Source organism: Pimephales promelas, chromosome 6, assembly GCF_988280905.1.
Source record: "Pimephales promelas chromosome 6, fPimPro1.hap1.1, whole genome shotgun sequence".
In the NCBI taxonomy this organism is placed as follows: Eukaryota; Metazoa; Chordata; class Actinopteri; order Cypriniformes; family Leuciscidae; genus Pimephales; species Pimephales promelas.
Window position 1 is genome coordinate 25,391,371 of NC_142774.1, and position 19,386 is coordinate 25,410,756.

A 19,386-nucleotide genomic window follows, 5' to 3' on the forward strand; every position below is an offset into this window, starting at 1 on the left:
ATTACGGTTCATTTTCCACCCTGCTACAGGTTCTAGAACATAAACATTAACATGCTAAATATTAGTTTGTCAAAACAATAATTTGTTAAATTGTGTTTAGGTTGTTGCTCCAACACATTTATTTACATTTTAAGACAAGAAAAGAAATGATAATTAGGTAAATTCAATCACAATGTTGTTTTTTGTTTTTAAAAACTCCATAACTGAATAACTTTATACTGTACTGACTTTGAAACAAAAGAAAGAAATCCCATCCTCAATCCCTCCTAATCTCCAAATAGGGGATGATGATCAATTTGTAGTTTGGCTATTTGTAATTGTTCACTTAAACCAACACTGCCTCTTTTCTTTGATAATTAACTTGGCATAGGTTTATAACACACTTTATAACAGTTTTAGCAGACTGACCTTTTGCTTCAGACGGTAAAAACAGCCTATTACAGTGTAATTAATATGTATTTAAGCGCATTGTTCCATACAATCTTCCTTCCCAAAAATCAACTTCCAAAATATAATTCCAAAATACATTCATCTCAACCTCTTTCTGTTTCTTTACAACCCCCACCCCACCCCACCCCATTTCTTTGTGTCTGCACCAGTCAATATATCTGACTAATTTGATGAACTGTGCCGAGTGCAAGGCAAATTTCTTTCAGAGAGTGTGGTAGCCATGGTGATCATTATATTGGTGCTGCATGGCCATCTGCTCTAAACATTCACCAAGCATGACTGACTGACATATAGATATAGAGACAAGAGATAGAGAAAATGCAAAAGAGAGAACACATGTGCTAAGCACATTGATTCTGGTGGGATCAGCTCTCTTTTATGGGTATGTGACAGAGTTTTATTTACTGCGATGATATGAAAGCCGAGAAGCCCTAGCCATCTCTTTACTTTCAATGTAACTCCTATATCTTCACTGGGGTCTTCAGTTGCTGTGAAGAAAATGTGCTTAGAGTTACAAAACAAAGCTAAACAAAGGCATATGCTTGTGGCAAGCTCAAGAATAAAAAAACAAAACAAACAAACAAACAAAAAAGATGTTTAAGCTTTCCATATGCATGACATTTAAGTTTGCTTTGTTTTCTTTTAAATATTTAGTTTATAAAAATGTTCCATTTTAAATCCTGACAGTTTCCTCTATACATTCTGGCCCTGTTTACACCTGACATTGAAGAGCCCCTGTCATGGATTTTTGAAAATGACTGTTCATGTGGTGTGGAATATAGCTTTAAGGGAATGAAAACATCCTGCAAAGATTTATATCTGAAAGTGCACTGTATATAAGTTATTGTCTTTCAAAAGTGAGAGTCGACTCTGAGTCTATGAAATTAATTGTTTTTGAAACGAGTCATTAGCTGTTACATCGTGACGTAGAGAGGTCATTGGCCGCGCCTAGTTACTGCGCACACAGACGGAAGTGTAAACTTGAAGCAGAGAAAGTCTAAGAAGTCTACACATTCAAATACTTCATCATAGCATAATGTCGAGAAGACGCTGTGTTCTACAATGCAAAGATAGTTCAGCCACTTTGTTTTCATTTACCAGGGACGAGCATGTGAAGAATCGGTGGTTAGAGTTCATATTTGCAACGATACCACAACAGTATAGCACGATTGTGTTCTCATTTTAATGACGAATCGTTCAAAAACATAAATGAATTCAAATGTGGATTCGCAAGCGGTTGTTCCTGAAGGAAGGCTCAGTAACTTACTTACTCAGCGTATATGGCTCAGCTTCCTCCTATGAATCACAACCTGTAAGTATTATTAATAATTGTTGCTTTTATGGGTTTTGAACGGTTTTGTAGCGTCGGGGCGCGAGGAGGAAATGCACGATAAGTATGTGTGTGTGTGTGTGTGTATTACGCTCAGCGCAGCTTCTAGGTCTCCAATGTCAATTTTTTTTTAAATATGTGAAATGTTTGTCGCTGTTATTGGAGTTGTCATAAAGAATAGAGCATCTTGTAGTACTGCAGTGCTTTATCAATATGTTTATGCGTTATGCTAACAAACAATAACTGACTGGGTCTGTCATCTGACCAATCACCGCCGATTAGCGTCACGCAAAGGAGTGGTTCGGAAAAATGAGTCGCTGTACGAATCATTTGGGAGTCGTTGAGCAAATCAGTTAAAAATAAATGCATGTTATAAGACAAATAAAGTGTTTTTTATCCTTGCATGCATGTTAAACTGTTTTTGGGAACTCCTAAAACAAAAATAGGAACATTTCAAATGCTATGATAGGGGCTCTTTAAAATGCTATGCTAAATACAGGTGTAGTCTGGGTGTAAAACGTTTTGAGCTTTTCCACTTTCAACCATTTCCTTAGGTAGTCGAAAGCCCATCCGTCTGGATTGCTTTTTGTAGTGTAAACGCTCCTGTGGTCGAATGTGTTTGAACAGCCATGAAAGCAGGGTTGCCAACTCTCACGCATCTGGCTTGATACTCACGCTTTCAGCATCAATCTCACACTCTCACGCAAATGCAAGAAATGTCATGCCAAAATCCCCTTTTCTCCCCTCTCAATCCGTTAACTTTCTGTTGATGACTAGACCACAGCTTATTAATGACGGGAGAGGAGTTTAAGGCCCACAGCTGTAACATCTGCCTACAAAGCCCATTCGGTAACACTTTATTTGAAGGGGTGTGCATAAGACTGTCATGACACTGTCATAAACATGACATAACACCTGTCATGAACATGAAGGAGTCTTTATGAATGTTTATGACTGTTGTCATTAAGTGTCATTCGGTAAATTATGACACTTTTAATGCAAAGTTGACATTGTTTAAAATGTCTTTGTTATGACAACTTGACATTAACCAAGACAAAAATGTCTTTGTTATGACAACTTGACATTAACCAAGAAATCATAACTAGTCCAACGTGTTTCACTTTACTTGAGGTAAGGGGAAATATTAATGACACTGTTGTTAAAGCATTTGACAGTGTAATAACCCTTAATGACATCTTTATAACTAGTACAATGTGTTCCACTTTACTTGAGGACAAGTAAAATATTCATGTCACAGTTATAATGGTTTCATGACAACCAAAGTTAAAACCAACCATAACATATGAAAGGGACAGGGTAATGTAATGTTAACACAAAGCTAAATAACTTATTTAAGTTTGATAATTAGACCTGTTGATTTCTTGGTTAATGTCAAGTTGTCATAACCAAGACATTTTTGTCTTGGTTAATGTCAAGTTGTCATCACAAAGACATTTTTTGTCTTTGTTAATGTCAAGTTGTCATAACAAAGACATTTTAAACAATGTCAACTTTGCATTTAAAGTGTCATAATTTACCGAATGACACTTAATGACAACAGTCATAAACATTCATAAAGACTCCTTCATGTTCATGACAGGTGTTATGTCATGTTTATGACAGTATCATGACAGTCTTATGCACACCCCTTCAAATAAAGTGTTACCGCCCATTCTCATCCCAAGGCGTCATCTAACTCATAGGTCTTCAACCCTGCTCCTGGAGGCCCACTGTCCTGCAGAGTTTTACTCCAACCCTAATCAAACACACCTGAACCAGCAATCAAGCCCTTTAGGATCACTTGAAATCACAGAACTGAAGCAGGTTTTATATAAACTCTGCAGGGCAGTGGGCCTCCAGGAGCAGGGTTGAAGACCTCTGATCTAACTGACGCCTTGGGAACTGGGAAGCATTTTGACCATGCTTCAAAATCTGACATGCTTCAATATCTGACGCTTTAGGCACCCTTTAGCGTCAGTTAGATGACGCCCTAAGATCGCGTCTAACCTTTACCCCACCCCAGACCTAAACCTACCCGCGTCATCTAACTGACGCTTTACCTTTAGCGTTAGTTAGATGACGCCCTAGGATCGCGTCATATAACTGACGCTAAAGGGTGCCTAAAGCGATATTGAAGCATGGTCAAAATTGTCAGTTAGCTGATGCCTTGGGATAAGAATGCGTTGCATTCTCACGCCAGTTTTCTCTGATCGTTGATTTGCTGAAAACCTTGCACCTGATACATCGGTTGTGTGTGAAAAGTTCAGAGAGAGTTCAGAGCATAGGTTCGGGGTCGGAGCCCACTGATGCATGTTTGAAAGTTTGGATGACAATCAAGGGAAGCAGATAATGAAATGGTGTGCCTTGTCACTAGTAACATAGTTTTGCCTTATCAGTCTGTGTACTGAGTACAGACTTCAACTATAGTTGCAAACGTTATCTGAAGTGCATTATGTGGGCTTGCTAATTGCTCAATAAAAATAGGCTCATGTTACAAATTACGTTTTGGCAAATCGGGCTAGTGGGATTTTAAAATTCCCCAAATTATCAAAGGTTGCCACACTCAAATGCGTATGCTTAGCGAACCTTTTCAGTTATTGGCCTGAACCCACAGACTGTTTCTTGATGCCACACTGTGATGGGAAGTTTGGATAATTTTACAGATTCGCTTGTTCGATCTCGTTCATTAAAATGAATGAATCTTTTTTTCGAGTCATTTCATTCATTTAAAGGGCTTTAATGTTATACTTTTAACAGCCAAATTCCCCGAACACATCCAGCTACGCAGTCTTTATCATAATGCAGTCAAAAATAATTACAGGCAACATAAATAATTACTTTACCTTCCGAGTCTTTCGTTCATTTGTCATGTGACAGACGCAATGAACAGCTTGTTCATGAACGGATTGAACCCTGCTTCAGATACAAACCTCTTGCAGAGGCAGTGAAGCAGGTCAAACTATATATAACAGGCCTAATTTGTGAAACTTGTGTGTTGTGGTTTGTGGGAAGTGGAGTAACTATTATGTGTCCCTTTTGTTTTGAGATTTCTCATTGTTTAGGTGTTGTTGTTTTACACATTTGTTATTTAATCACCTCTATCTTATTTTTTTAGTAGTGCAATCAATAAATTAATTGTACATTTTGAAAAAAAGAAAAGAAAAGAAAAACGTTTCCATTCTATTTGTTGTTGTTGTTGTTGTTGCATAAATCAGGTTTTATACTCAGTAAACAAGGACTGACATTTTTAAAATTAGGGTTAGGGTTACCAAAAAAAATTATCCGCGCGCACACACTGAAATTTTACAGTCTCACGCCAGCCAAAGTCCCAAAGTTTGCAACCCTGCGTAAAAGCCCGCCTACTATCCACCTACTGACTTAATGCGTAAACATTATGGGAAGTGCTAGCCAGACAGGATTTAAACTTTGATGAGAGTGATGAGATACTTAGCAGACTGTCATCACTCAGTAGCTGGCTGTCTAAGTGGTGTCAGAATAAGCAGAATAATATAGGGCACGTAGACAACTGACAAAGTTTTTGGGGCAGACCTGACCTGTTAAAAAGATATGGTATTCATCCCTCCCATGGTGGTGTCGCTCCTCTCTCTAGAAACATGGCACATAGTCTTAGAGCTGAATCTTGACTAACTGGGGCCCAGAGGTGGAAGTAACGAATTACAACTACTCAAATTACTGTAATTAAGTAGTTTTTTCGTGTACTTGTACTTTTATGAGTACATTTTTTTGTCTGTAATTTTCCTTGTACTTGATTACAAATTAAGTTAAGTAATGTACTTCACTACTTTAAAAATCCCATTAATTACAAAGTACTTGTACAATTTGAATTCAACAAATATTCAAATCTTTGACCAGCATTTGGGTATCCAATGGAAATAACTGATCGTGGGCGGGCCAATAAAAACCCTTGTATTTGGAGCGGGAAAAAAGCCCGGTTCCTGGAGAGCTATATTCGTCCTCACACGTACTTCAGTTTGTATTTTAGTGTTATCAAAGAACTTTGCCATAATGGACATGCATGGACATTAGAGACACTGAATTCATTGAAAATTCAGAAGAAATACCAGATGACGAGTGCCCATGACCCCACATGGAGGAGTTGTTCTTATACAGAGGAAGGAAAGGAGACGTTTTATAGAAACTTTGTTTCTGCAGTGATATGTGATAGCTCAGTTGTTTTTGTTTTTAAAGTTGGGTAGACCTCACGATAATTTGACTAAAAACATCACTTGAAACATGAGCTTCAGCGTTACTCAGGTGACAAGCACATATACCGTAATAAAGATTTAGCATTGTAAACTTAGATTAAAAAGTTACATTGTATGTCATTGTCAACACATTGTTTTATTAATATTGAATCCGTGTTTTAAGCTTAGAATGAAGAGTTTAATAATGACTCTTTCATAAAAACAGTATCTTGCCGGCCATGACCCACTGGCATAACAGTAACTGCACTGATTGTCAGTCTGTCTAGATGGCACATTTGTGTCAGTGCTAAATGCTGATAACTTTTGAAACTTTTGAAATATTAGTAGGGTACTTTTGGAAATCTTTATTGTAAAAAAAAAAAGAAGTTTATAAATAAAATAACCCAATAAGCTTATTTATTTTGCATTATAATTAATTAATAATAATAATCATATTAGACCATTTTTATAACTTGGTTTCCATAAAAGTAAATAAATATTATAGGCTAAAAGTAATTAGTAATTAGTACTTGAGTAGTTTTTGAGAGGGGTACTTTGTACTTTTACTTAAGTACATTTTTAACACCAGTACTTTGCTTGTAATCGAGTATTATTTTAGCAACTACTTGTACTTGTACTTGAGTACAAATTTTCAGTACTCTTTCCACCTCTGCTGTGGGGCCCAGGTGTGCTATCTGTCTCACGTCACAGAAGTCAGATAAATCCCAACACATATACTGTAGACTCTTTCACCAAGATATCATCACATACAGGGGTTGGACAATGAAACTGAAACACCTGGTTTTACAACACAATAATTTGTTAGAATGGTGAGGGCCTCATTTTGCATCCAAATACAGCACCAATTCATCTTGGGAATGATTCTTCACCGTGACCAGAGGGATTATGAGCCGTTCCTCTTCCAGAACAGTGTCCAGGTCACTTTATGATGCTGGTGGACTCGCTCCTCCAAAACACCTCAATAATATTTAGATCTGGTGACTGTGCATGTTCAACGTCACTTTCATCTTCATCAAACCCTTTTGTCACAAGTCTTGCTGTGTGTTGGTGCATGATCATGCTGATACACGGTTTGAGCATCAGGTGCTCATGATCCTCCAGAAGGGTTTGGTAGTCCTCGGCAGTGTCGTGTCCATCAAGTACAATCAGGATTGTCAGGATATTGGAGCTCAAACCATCACTGATCCACCCGTGCTTCACTCTGAAGATTGGCCGCCAGGCATATAGATGTGAAACCTCCAACATTGGCCAGTGTTTCAGTTTCATTGTCCAACCCCTGTAGATTCTGTGTCTGTTCCCCGAATTAGCAAATATGAAAAACTCCCAAACCCTAACTCGCGAGGGTAGCAATTTAATTGATGTTCAACAAAGAAAAAATAGATACAGATGAACAAATGCTAAAACTCAGGTTGCTAAATCCATTTCTTCACAATCCATTTCTTCAAAAGAACTTATTGTAAATGATATGAAGATCATAACCCAATGCTGTGTTTGACAGAAACCTGGCTAAAACGAGACGGTTACATTACTTTAAATGAGTCCACTTTCCAAGATTACTGTTATAAACACAAGCCTGGTCTGAAAGGCAAAGGGGGTGGTGCTGCTTTATGTAACACTATCTAGCTATCTAGTGTAAGTAATAAATCCCATTAGACATTTGTTCTGGCTACTGTATACAGGGCGCCAGGGCACCATACAGAGGTTATCAAATAATTGTATGATTTCCTATCAGAGTAAGTACTGGCTGCAGATAAAGTCCTAATTGTTGGTGATTTTAATATCCATGTGTAGATAATGAAAACTATGCATTGGGATTAGCATGTAGAGACATTCTAAACTCTAAACTATTGGAGTTAGGCCCCCTCATTGTCGGTATACTTTAGATCTGATATTATCACATATAATCAATGTTGATGCCATTGAAATTCTGCAGCAGAGCGAAGACATCTCAGATCATTATCAAGTCTTGTGTATACTCCATTTAGCCAAGGCTGCAAAACTGACTCCCAGTTACAAATATAGCAGAACTATCACTTCTATCACTCAATAATGCTTTATAAATAATCTTCCTGATCAGTATCATCTCCTCAGCATCCCAGATAGCTTACAAGAACTTGATGTTGCAACAAACTATTGACTCTCTCTCTCTTTTCCAGCACATTAGACACAGCTGCTCCTTTGGACTTACAGAAGATTAAATAGTCCAATGCTTTGGTACAAGCACACTATGGCCTTTAAGAGAGCAGACAGAAAAATGTAGGGCGGCTGGGAGAAAACAAGAGAGTTTTTTCACATTACGTGAAAAGAGAGCACAAATGCGTACAGACAGGCCTCAAAAACTGCTAGATCTGCTTATTTTTCAACCCTCTTAGAAAAAAACAAATACGTTTTGGAGAGGAACAATTGTCTAAACTCGTTAAATCCAACTAAACTAAACTAAACTACTGAAAGAGATGCTTCCAGATGTCATAGATCTTCTTCTTAATATAATTAGTTCATCTTTGTCATTAGGATGCGTACCAAAAACTTTTAAGCTGGCTATGATTAAACCACTTGTTAAAAAAACACAACTTGATCCTACACGCTCGCTCTAGAATATTATCGATCATGAGTGCCTCAATAGGTAGATATACTGTATAGATAAACTCATCTTTCAGGCATTCGATCGACCGGGTTGACACTTCAGCCTGAGAAATCGTGTGAGATTGTGGTGTGAGAGAGTGAGAATTGGGTCAATTGCACGAGTCTCACTCTGAATGTGTGAGAGTTGGCAGCCCTGGACTTGGGAGATATCATTAGGAAGCATGGCATTAGCTTTTACTGTTACGCTGCCGATACTCAGCTCTATATTTCTTCCTTCCCCAACGAAGCTTACCAATTCACAAAATAACAGCAAAGCATAGCTGATGTAAAAAAAAATGGATGACTAGTAATTTCCTAATTCTTAATTATGACAAAACAGAGATTCAAATTATTGGAACAAAAACCTCTGCATGTAACAACCTAGAATAGTGTCTAACACTTTATGGATGTTCTCTTAAGTCTTTGTCGTACGTTAGGGACATGGGTCTTCACCAATCTTTCATTTGAAAGCCACATTTCTAGCATCTGTAAAACCACATTCTTACATCTTAAAAATATATCTAAATTACAACATTTGCCCTCAATGACAAATGCGGAATAGTTAGGAATAGTCTTGTGTTCATATTGTAATGCTCTACTGGGTGGTTGCCCTAAACAAACTTATACTGGTCCAAAACGCAGCAACTAGAGTTCGTACTAGAACCAGGAAGTATGACCATATCAGCACGGTTCTGTCAATACTGGATCGGCTCCCTATTAAACATCACATACATTTCAAAAATCGTGCTAATTACTTACAAAACAATAACTGATTTAAATCCCCAGTATTTGAGAGAGGACTTTTAACATCTAACAGCGATCTCAAAATTCTGGCCAGTTGATAATACCTAGAATATCAAAATTAACTGCTAGCTGTAGATCCTTTTCCTATTTAACTCCTAAACTCTGCAACAATTTCCTGTAAAAGGATTCACTAGAGGCAAGTGTAGATGAGAACCCAAGTGCAGTTTATTACAAACAAGATTAGACATGAAACAAAGACATGGCGTGGCATGAACTCAAAACAAAAACATGAACATAAACATGACGCTTAACCAGCAATTACAGGGAAACAAAACTTGCCCAAGACACATGGCAAACATGAGGGCTTAAATGCACAGACTAATGAACAATGAACAGACGATTAACCAATAACAAAACACATGACAGGATCACATGACTAACAGCGAATCACATGACCGACATGGAACATGACATGAACAATCCAAGACGTGACAGATCCCCCCCTCTAAGGGTGGCTCCAGACACCCAAACAAAAGAAAAAATTGTCAAGCAGGGATGGTAGGCCAGGATCTTGCATGGGGACAGGACATGGGACGTGGTATGGCATGGGTGGGCCTGGGTCGTTGCATGGCATGGGAGGACCTGGGCCTTGGCATGGTGTGGGTGGCGCCGGCAATGCCGGAAGCCAGGGTGAAATAGAAGGCTAGGGCAGTGCAGGAAGCCAGGGTGTCGCCGGCAGTTGCAGAAAGACAGGGCGGTGCCGGCAATGCAGGGGACCATTGCAGTGCGGCCTCCATTGTCCTATCAAGGGACACCTGATGTTTTTTTTACATCATAAGAAGAATAAGATATGCTAATATTAGTCTCTCCTAGAGTTTACCATTGTCTGCTTGATCCGGGAGGTATCCAGATCACATGGTGAATCTAGACACGACCACAGCCCTGAAGTGTACCCTGTGAGGCCTCCTCGATAATACAAAAGTTATTTTTCTCCTTTTGTATAGATAAAACCTTATCAAAATGATTCCCGTTCACACAGATCCGTGGAAACAACTTTAAACTCTATATTATTCATGCCATACAAGTAATTTGGCAATGTCATGTAAAGGACTTGATAGAGTACCTGCGCCTAGACATGATCATAACGCATGCCTGAAGTGTCAGCAGAGATTGTCAACTAGACTCTCCCCTGTGAAGGCCTCATCGACAAGATAGCCAGTGGCACAGATCTTCATCAAACCAGTCTCCATACCGGTGTGATGAATCTGATCTTCAACCAGATGGAACTGGATAAATATTTTGAATGTTCTGATCCAATCTGACCTCTGACCTGAAAAGCAACCTGAATCATAATCATGCACTGTTCGTTCGTTGGCCAGATGAGAACTGCCCAGCCGCTGCTTTGAAACAATCTGTATTTCAAAAAGCGCTATATAAATAAAGGTGACTTGACTTAACAAAAGTCTTGGGCTAGCTGCAGTTGGGTTTCAAGTGTAGTACGAGATATAAGTCACTTATAAGGCAAAAGATGAGGTCCCAATGCTTTTCTGGTGCTCACATTCTTGAGTAGTGCAAAGAGCATCTTGGCAGAGTCAATGACATCAGACTTCATCAACTGGGAATCCCGAAGAGAGACTTCTGCAGCCTTATGAATAAAGTGTAGCATACTTCACTGGAGATGAAGATTACCATTTCACCTGTTATTTCAGCCCATTCTCACCCCCAAGGCGTCACCTAACTGACGCCTTTGGAAGCATTTTGACCATGCTTCAATATCTGATGCTTCAGGCGCCCTTTAGCGTCAGTTAGATGACACCCTAGGATCGCATGTAACCCTACCCCTACCCCAGACCTAAACCTACCCACGTCATCTAACTGACGCCTTTCCTTTAGCATTAGTTGGATGACGCCGTAGGATCGCGTCATGTAACTGACGCTAAAGGGCGCCTAAAGCGTCAAATCTTGAAGCATGGTCAAAGGTGACGCCTTGAGGTGAGAATGTGTTGGTTATTTTCATGGTGTGAAGAATGAAATCTTTGAATGATTACTAACTGAGATAACTGATTTACGGTAACACTTTACTTGAAGGGGTGTGCATAAGACTGACATGACACCTTCATAACCATGACATTATATATGTCTTGAATATGAAGTAGGGTTTATTCATGTTTATGACAACTGTCATTTAAGTGTCTTTCGCTCAATAATGACATTTTGAATGCAAATATGACATTAAGACGTCTTTGTAATGACACCTTGACATAAACCATAACATCATAACCTGTCAGTGCCTTTGTCATGACTACTTGAGATAAAATTAAGTTAAACTGTCATGTGGTTGGCTTTGACATTGGCTGTCATGAGGCCATTCTAACTGTCATGAATATTTTTCGTGACCTCAACTACAGTGGTACTAATTGAATTTGTCATTAAAAAGTTATAATTGCTTCATGACAGCCAATGTCAAAACCAACTACCTGACAGTTTAATGTAATGTTAACCAATAAAGCTAGGTGCTTTCTTAAGTTTGATAATTAATCTGCTATGTCATGTTTATGACATGTTGACAATTATGTCATACTGGTAGTCAGCAGCCATAGTCAGCAAAAAGGTACTCAGTAACAGGTGCAGTATTTCCATCTATTCATATTCTATTTGTAAATATCTCAACATATCTTCCATTTGATTACAGGTTCATCTAGTTTAGTTTATATTTAACACTCCCAGCATTAACAGAACCAAAACTTGTCCAATTGTTAATAAAATTTAATGGATTCTAGCATGCTAATAGTTTGCATTGCCTTTATTTGAGGCTAAGGCATTCTGAAGCTGGTGAATGGAGCATATTAAAAATGAACTCTATTAGGGTTGATCTTCTTACCCCTATGGTATTCTTACCAGTGATCCTTATATTGAGTTTATAAGGGTGTATAATTGCCTATAACACGGGCAATTACCTCTTTAACCACCTCCAGTGTGCTGCATCCATGTTAGCCGAGTGCACCAGATTGTCCACCACACACCAACTCTGGAGACAGAGAGTGATACGGTCAATCTGTGTATAGGGAGGCGATTAGTAGTATGATTGTTTGAGGGGCGAGATTACACCTGTCAGATCAATATAATATGATAATATTTTTGTCATGTTTTGTAATGTAAAGCTGCTTGCCTTTAAACAACTGTATAAAATGTTGAGTAAAGTGCTATATAAATAAACGTGATGTAACCGAAATGTAGAGCTTGTGCAAACATATTCACATCGCTATAATCAGATGCTTTCTCAATTACTGTTTTCTTACCATTATGTGTCAGATGTGTTGAATTTTGGGGTAAAATCATACCCTAGATTATATGATTTTAAGTGTTTCATTATAAGTGCCATTTTAAATTTTCTTCTAGAATGATCATTTTTATCAAGTTTGTATATTTAAGTTCAGTGATTTCACTTAAATGGCTATGATAATTACCTATTAATTGTTATTTAAGTGAAATTACTGAACTTAAAGATACAAGTTTGATAAAAAAATAAGCATTAAAGAAGAAAATTTCAAATGGCATTTAGAGGCTTTTGCATCTGAACTCTTCATATATTGTATTGACAACTCATCAATTAAATATTTACCATCTTATATTCTATGTAACTGTTATGTACTTGTCAGCATTAAAAAAAAAAAAACATCCATTATGATTAGCATGATCCTTCCTCGTCTTACTTAGAAACTTAAGCCTCTAAATGTGCAACAACATGTTGTACAAAAAGCTCTAATAAATAAATACATAAATAAAGAAAGTTATTATTATTACTATGCAATTTTCCAGGAAACATTTTCCACACAACACTGACAAAGCATGTGCTCTACATTTGATGTTAGCTTGGAATATCTTCCCATTTATTATTCAAACAACAGTCTGACTTCAGAGGCCACTATTATTTTCTACTAATGGAAATACAAAGCACAGACATCGTCTCTGACACAAACACACTGGACACACCATTTGAAAAGTATTTAGCTACACTGGCTACAACGCCCTCTGTCTGTTCGAAATTTTATTCTACAAGTTTTATTCTTTCAAGATCAACCCCTGGTTGTCATAAACCTCTATAAATGGGGTAATGTCATGCAAATGTCTTGAATGACTTTGAGATTCAGCTGGCTCTGCTGTCAACAAGGTGACCTGTCAAGGGCGTGCCAAACAATGACTGTATGTCAATGAATTCGCTGTATCAATAAGTATTGAAAACACTCTTCTGAAGTATTTTATAATAAGGGTGCTTTTAGATTTCTTGACTCTGTGGCCTAGTTGCACTAGGCTGTGCGCACACACACAGACACACACAACATTTCACAGACACATGCAACAAACCTCTTCTTGGTAGACTTATTTCTGAGCAATTCTTAGGCAAAATCCCCCCACAGCCTTGAACTGACACAACCGTTTTTCGAAATTAGCATGTGGTATATGATTCTTATATCATCCTGACATACATTTTTTCTTAATCATTGATTTTGAAGGGGGAAAACCAAGTGTTTCTGTTATGAACCACTGTTTTCTGAAACCAATCTGATTTTCTTTGAATCTGCACAGCTGGAACTGGAGAGAAAACCTTTTGAAAACCACATTTATAAATGCATCATCTCTTCATTCACCTCAGAGGAAATTAACATTTGGCTTTTTCAAGAAGTACGACACCAATCTGTATGACTTTATTTTAAAAGATGATGAAATGAAAAATCTTTTTTAGCGATTCACTGAGCTTTACAAAGATGTTCAGCCAACTCCTAAGCACTGAAGATGGCAGAATAAAATGCAAACCATGTGCCATGAGTTTCATTTAGCTAAACCCATTTGAATACAGATGTTCTGGAAAGGGTCTAAATTGGCGTAGTCAATGATCTGCTTTCCAGTGACCTCCTTGGCTGGCGTAAGTACACTTCTCTAGCTAGCCCTCTGACTGGGTTGTAAGTTAGTGTTTGTAAACAGAGAAACCATGTGCGCTTACGCACGTGGAGTGTGCTCTTCAATTCATGCCCTTGAAAATTCAGTCCAAGATTAAACCTTTACAACAATACATATTATAATACCCTGAAAGTTTCCTCAGTTTGCTGTCTCACATCAAACATCCAATGACGTGCACTGAAGGATGAGAAAAAAGGTGTATCATGGTGTCATATAAATGCCAGAAATTGCTAAAGTATTACTAAATACAGTGCATAAGCTACTTACTATTCAGGCTGGAAAATGTTTTGGACCAAGGGGTATGGTAATTGATATACATTATATAATACATTTTTATATAATAAAAATACTGTAAATGACTAGTATAAAAATCCAATCCAAGTAGGGACAATAAAGTCTCTTTTGAGAGGAAACCATATGGAAAATATGACTATAAACACCAAGCCAGAGCAAATAAAAAAAAAATGAATAAGCTGATAAGTGTCGATATAAACCTTGATTTCTTCCTGAATGCTTATTGTTCTCTTCATTGGTCTTTTTCATGTAAAATTGTCAATCCAACAATTACCAACACCAACAAGGACAACAACAATAATACAATATACTATAAGTAATATCAATGTACAATCTGTCACCATAAGCACTGATTTGAAAACAGATCATGTATTCTTTTTTTTTTTTGCCAGTATTTATAAAATTGAATATGCAATAAAAAGACAATGCCAGCCACATTAGCCATTCTCTAGAACACAAATGTTTGTTTTTTACTCATGAATTCAACCAAATATAAATAATTCAAGTTCCAGCTAATGTTGTCAGTGTTGTGTATTCTCACCACTAATTATAATGTCATGCCATGGAGATGTACCAGTTACAATTGTATTAAAGTAGAATTATGGTGATATAGCTGCATTGAGTGATTCAGCTATATCACTAAGGGATTATCAATTCTAAGCTTAAAGTTGGAGTTGAAGCTAAAAGAGTAACATGAAGTCATTATGGCTCTCGTTTCTCTCCAAATTCCTTCATTGTAGTTACATTAGCATTTGCACCACCTCTCTATAATGTTTATTGACAACACTCCATAAAGCATCCCCTTGCAGGCATGGACTAACTTCCACACTTCTCATCTAAGCAGAGTGTTGGAATACACAAGCTAAATACACAAAATAAGGGGGCAGGACTTTTATTTGTATTATTCCATCAGCCAATTATGATGCAAATCCTAATAGGGCTGTTAAAATCAGTTACACAAAGGTATTTGCAATTCATTAGTACAGATGCTGTAGCCTTTTGTAACAGTTCATTCAAATTAATACTTTTGATTATCAAAAGCAACTATGAATTGAACATATCTGAAACATTCAGACTTGACAGCTGAGTGTTCCTATTCAAGCATTTGACTTTTTTTTCCTTTGTTGTTGTTTTTTTTTTTTTTGTTCTTTGCTCAGTATAGAATTTCAATAGTCTAATAACATCAAACATATGCTGATATGTTACAGGCAACTATAGCCCACCTCTGCTCTGCATAATATCCTAAAGGAATTTAAATCAATTTCAGTATGGACAATAAACTGTTCTCTAAAGCATTTGCACCACCTCTCTAATGTAATAAAAAAAATTGCTCGAATTGAGAATATTCATGTGTGAGCTTAACATTTAAAGAAATAATTTAGATCTTTTGTACAAATAAACAATGGAAATCCTATTAATGTCAGACAACTAAAAAAAGTCCGGTCTCCGGTGGCCCTCAGCTAATGGTGCTATGGGGTTGGGTTTCAGTTCTTTTAAAGCCTCTGACCCTGTGGGCTTCCACCACTTTTTTTTTTTTTTGACCTCAGAACTGTGGTAGTCTTTGTGTCTGCATGTCACTCACTGATCAATGCAATGAAAGCAAGTAGTTCCACTATCCCCAGCCAAACTCCCACATTTAATCAAAGGACACAACAAATTAAGGAAATGTAGCAAGAAGAATTTTGTCAGAATTAAAAAAAAAATATTTTTTTGGAATAAATATTAAAGAAATTCTTTTCACCTCATAAAACACCACTTTCTTGTATCTACATTCAGCCGTCCAATAAGGCTGGTGGACACTGACGAGATAAGATAATTTTGTTACTATTTAGTCTTGCTCTCAGCATAGGAGATCCATTGGGAAATAATGCCTAAAGAAGAATTGGCCAACAGTCTCACAAAGATCAACATTTTTTAAACCAGGCACATTCCTAAATCTGTCCTCTACACAACATCTTATATTTGAAAAGAAAAAATACAACTGAGAAAACAAATGAGATTGAAATGCTTAAAAATACTTTCTGACTGCACAAGCCAATAAAAGGGAAAAAAAGAGAGACAGAGAGAGAGAGAGAGGGAGGGAGAAAGAGAGACAGAAACGTCAGCCATGTTGGTGAAGCTTTATCTAATATGCTTTCATTATTATGTCAGCTCACGGGTGTTAAAGAGGACAGTACAATACAAAAAAAGAGCTTGATGCCCTTAAAGAGACCCTGGGGGACAAAGGAAAAGGGGCAAGAACAGAAAAACTCTCTTACCTCTTTTTAAGTCCCTCCACTTTGTAGAATTCCAACAAACCGTCTAGGTCTCCTCTTAAACAAATCCTAAAGGGCAGCCATCTTGCTTCCTTCTGTTCCGTCTATGAAACAGACTACCTCCGCATCAATATTCATGGGTTAGTCTGACGTTTGCTTTCATCATCGGGGGCAGAAACCCTGCGTTGTTGTTGGCTGTCGAAGCGCTTCCAGATGCAACCCATAAACACACGCTCACTCTTGTATGTGCTTGTATAGACAGTGAGCAGAGTGAGACAGTCCAGTGTACAAGTGTGTGCAGATGAGAGGGTCAGAGGAACCAAGCTTGCTTTGCCGGCAAGCTGAAGTAATTGCAAAATCGCTTTCCTGCTGGGTCCTCTACACACAAAGGGACTGAGTTTCTTTTCTTCCCCCTCCTTTTTTTGCTCTCTTTCTTTTTTTTTTTTCAGCCGCACACAATAGTGCACACTTTACTGGCTGCCCTGAAGCACTGGACTGGATTGCACCGTCCGCCCACTCCAGTGCACACACGGAAGGAAAATACCTCCACTCACAATCTGTTGCACTGATGGAAAGTATACCAAAATGGAAACATGAAAAGAGAAAGAATTTATTATAAGGCCAAAATTTCTTGCACTATTCTGCCTAATTACTCAAATCTCTCTGACTGTCTGTCTTTCTTTCTCTCTGAGATGGCAAAGCACTGCCTCAGCTTCTACGAAGCCTTGCCCTTATTTACACATGCTTGGTCTTATTTTGGTACACAGTGGTTAGGGAGCTACACACTTAGACTTCAAAAAGTGATCAAATTCTTGTCTGACAAGCTGGAAGCATGACACTGAGTTTATGCTGTCGAATTCACCACTGTGAAACAAGAAAGTGAGACTTTGGCGAGATAAAATATTAAATGTTTTCTGTACTGACAGAAAGTTCACAGTTAACACTATGGCCCTGTGTGTAGTCATGTACATGTGAAAGCTTGCACTAGCCCTTATCCTCCTCCACGCTCTTTTTAAAACTTTTAAACATCCCTTTTTTTTTTTGTCTTGTCTGTATTTTAATAGGTGGTTCTTGTCTGAAAAAAAAAAGCTTTGGCTCCTCTCCAGTTTTGAAAGGGAGAGTCCACCTCTTTCCTGTGAGACACAGCCTAGCTGGAGTGACGTTTGTTGACTCAATAGTTTCAGGCAGGGAGCAGAAAAGGAGATTTGTTGTTACACCGCATGGAGGAAGGGAAGTGGGGGAAGGTTTGCATGAGCAGTACTCACCAGAAATGGCCATTGCACATATCAGGTTCAGTAATTGTGCAATAAGAGAACAGGCTTCATTCCCTGGTCAAACACTTATCACTTATCAAAGAATCCAAGTCATTTGGTCATGTTTTAAGAAAAAATGTAATCCCAATGTTTGTAACATTAAATATTCTTAATTATTTGTCAATTTATTATGGATTATAACATTGTAATAACTGAATAACAGATTTGTAGATGATGTAATTGTGCCACATATTTTACACATTTTAGTATCGTATGACAATTTGTAAGATCTAACTCGCAAAAAAGTGATTTCTAGATACAACTTTTTTTAGTAGATCATTTAAAATGTATAATTAAGATTGTACAAATTCACCAGGCACAAATTGTACAGAAATGTTATGTTAGTGTGCTGGAACCATCAAGAAATTATACAATTTGGATTAAAAACAACAAAACACAATTCTTGCTTCTGAAAAGCCAGCTCAGTTTCTGGTAACTGTTTTATTTTGTTTGTTTGCATTCCCAGAGCATTCCAGTATTCTGTGCATTTATTAACACACATCTCGCACAGTCCCTTAAATACAAACTGACACCATAAGGTGCTTTTTCATTGTTTCATTGTTTGTTGGTTGTGGTATCACAATCACACAATAATGTCATTACTATGCATTTACACCACAACCACAAATGATTGAATTGTACGGCATTCTGGTGTTTATACAGAAAGCTCTATGGCAATCAAAGCCCATTGTGAATGCTCTCTATTAGAAAATGAAATGTAGTTAAAAATAACATAGCTACCATGTTGACCAAACAAATCGAAGCATCCCTTCTGGTACCCTTTACAGAAAATATATGTCTAGTGAAGAGGTGTCAGAGGTGACAAATCATCCTTTCACATCACTCCTCACCTCTTGGGGGGAAACCTCTCACCTTGTGCGTGAAAAAGGGGACGATCCCACACTGCTGCTGGGTACAATGACATAATGGACACACTTTTAGCACGAGTGACCTCACACATCTGCTTGATTACAGGCATTAAAGAGGGCTTAAACTACATTCGTTTTAGAGTTGGAGGGCTTAAGGCAACCCCTTGTGATGCTCCAAATAAAAACACGAGAGCTGACATTTGACATCGGCTTGATAAACAGCATGCACTGCTATCTTGAATTATAAAGAAATTAAATAATTTTACGCAATAAATCAACTTCTGAGCAAATACACAAATTACTTTAGGGACCTCCTCTAAAAAG

General features: G+C 37.7%; 1 protein-coding gene across 2 annotated transcripts in view; it reads right to left on the minus strand.

Moving 5' to 3' along the window:
* The window catches only part of tet2 (tet methylcytosine dioxygenase 2), a 42,588-nt gene extending 25,276 nt beyond the window's left edge, over window positions 1-17,312 (minus strand). The window contains exons 1-2 of one of the 2 annotated variants that reach the window (XM_039694345.2): window positions 16,884-17,312; window positions 12,330-12,400 (exon numbers count right to left, since the gene is read on the minus strand). The gene's annotated coding sequence lies outside the window, so the exon portion shown is untranslated. The remainder of the gene's footprint in view (window positions 1-12,329; window positions 12,401-16,883) is intronic. The other variant, XM_039694339.2, reaches the window with a different exon arrangement.
* Window positions 17,313-19,386: the final 2,074 nt, after the last annotated feature.